This window comes from Rutidosis leptorrhynchoides, chromosome 6 (genome assembly GCF_046630445.1).
Source record: "Rutidosis leptorrhynchoides isolate AG116_Rl617_1_P2 chromosome 6, CSIRO_AGI_Rlap_v1, whole genome shotgun sequence".
Classification (NCBI taxonomy): domain Eukaryota; kingdom Viridiplantae; phylum Streptophyta; class Magnoliopsida; order Asterales; family Asteraceae; genus Rutidosis; species Rutidosis leptorrhynchoides.
The window spans coordinates 204,092,469-204,094,867 of NC_092338.1; positions in this window are offsets into that span (position 1 = coordinate 204,092,469).

Consider the following 2,399-nt stretch of genomic DNA (forward strand, 5'->3'; position numbering starts at 1 on the left):
AGTGCGTAAGTTTACGAAGTATTAAACACCCATTAAATGCTAGCGCTACTAGCCCGAGTGGGGATGTCAAACCCTATGGATCCATATCTAAAATTCGCGTTCACCGGTTCAAAGACCAATGACTAAACGTTACCGAGCTAAGGGGAAAGTTTATGACGTTGTATAACCCACATATATATAAAGTTTAAGTACTCGTTCCTAGTATGTAAATCGTAAAACGCGCATGTATTCTCAGTTCCCAAAATAGTTAAAGTAAAAAGGGATGCTATAACTCACAGTGAAAAGTAGCAAAGTTGATACCGGTTAAGTAAGCAAGTAGTTTGTCCAAAAGGTCCTCAACCTAAGTCAAAAGTTACTAAGTCAGTAAATCGTTCCCAAAGGTTTAAAATTATGTAAATTAGGTCTTAAGTATCATCATCATTCATTATCAAACAAAAGAGTAAAGTAAGTTTTCAATCAAGAATAGAGATCGAAACAAAGGCTGATTTGATCAGATGCTACGACCTCTCGTAAATCAAAAAGACGCGTAATCAGTGGCTATGGCTCCGTATATGAGTCCCATAGTTTCTAACCAATTTCCAGAACCAAACTCGTCTTCGTTTGACCGTGGCAATGGTTTAAGTGAGAGTAGGTCAGAAATTTCAGCACAACGTTAAAAGGGTGTAGTGACTTTCGGATGGCTATAAATCCTAAACTGTAAATTCGATTAAGACGAATGTTAAAAGAAAAGTCATCTACTCGCACGAACAATCTGGAAATTAACTTTTCCAGTAGCCCAGGTACTGAGCAGACCTCCAGAAACAGTAGGTAAGGTGTTCCGGTGGGTTCTTGGTGCTTGATGCTCATCACGGTTCTCATCCTTGATGCTTGTAGCTTCAAGTGTACAACTCGTTGATGTGTTTGCATCATCTTAACCAAAGTTTGACCATCATAACACTTGTGTATGTCTAAAATAAGTAGCACAACTCATTTAAGTGTTGTAAGTAGGTTGATGAACCAAAGTTACATCAAGATCTTAGATCCGACACATACATGAGTTCTAATAATAATATTAAGCTATAAACTTGAAAGTAAACTAAATAAACAAGATCTTAAGTTGTAGAACTTAGATCTTAGTTAGATCTTAAAGATCATAGTCTAGAAAGTCTAGATCTAGTATTCTTAAGTTAGATCCAACATAAGTTAATGAAGTTATAACTAGAAAGTTATACTTCCATGTTCTTGAATTTACAAAGTTTAACTTTAGTTTAAAGAAAAATGAGATCAAGATTAACTAGTAATACTTGACCAATATATGTAAATCACGAATTTAAAATACATAAAATGAAGAAATAAACTAAATCTACAAGTAACAAGTTAATGTTTGTTTCATACTTAAGACGATTCAAATCAAAGTTTGGATCTTAGGAAAGTAAACTTTAAGGCTACAAAACATGAACACAAGTATGATTATAAAGCTTATGAACTTTAAATCTTATAACATTTTAAGTGTAGAACCATAAGTTATAGAACTTAGATCCTTTTTCTTAGTTCTTCATCAAACAAAGATGAAAGTAACCAAGGTTACATGAAGATACAAGTTAGAAAACTTGATCTTTAACAACAAACAACAACAAACAATCAAACAAGTAGCAAAACAAGTAATATGATGATGATATATTTTAGTTTTGGAACAAGAAAAAGAAGAAGAAAAAGTCTTGTAAGAACTCACAATTAGAGAGAAAACTTGGAGTAAGAAAGTAGAGAAATATGTGTGTGTGAAAAGTGAAGTGATACTTGCAAATAAGTAACAAAAATTTGAAAAATGGAGCTCTCCTCCCATGCTACACAAATCGTCACTTTTGGTGGCTCAAAGGGGAAAGGTCAAATGCTACTTTCAAGTGTGGGAGAATGGTGAAAGCTATAAATGGATTAAAGTTAAATGTATGGGAAAGAGGTCTTGCATGCTTGAACATTTTTGTCTCCAACTTAGCTTAATTAATCTAGTTTAGTCTTAATAAATTACTAGCATAAAAGTGGGCTCCTAATAGTCCATTAAGAAAAGTAGGGTGGGCTTCCAAGTCCAAAAATAATAAGGGCCCAAGTAAGTAAGCAACAAATTATTAAAAGCCCAAGTAATTAACTACTTACATTAGTTAATTAAAAATGATTAATAATAATTAATCATGAATGTAAATATTATTCGTGAATAGTACGTGTGTCACAAGGACATGTCGGGACATGGAAAGTCAATTAAGATGTTACGTCCATTAAGGTAACTAGTAAGCATTAGTAAACACTAAGCTTAATTAAATAAGCCCTTAAGCCAAGTAATTGTTATAATAAATAACAATCAAGTTTACACAGTCATAATATTCCAATTACGACAAAAGTTTAACGTGTACCAAGTACGTATTTTG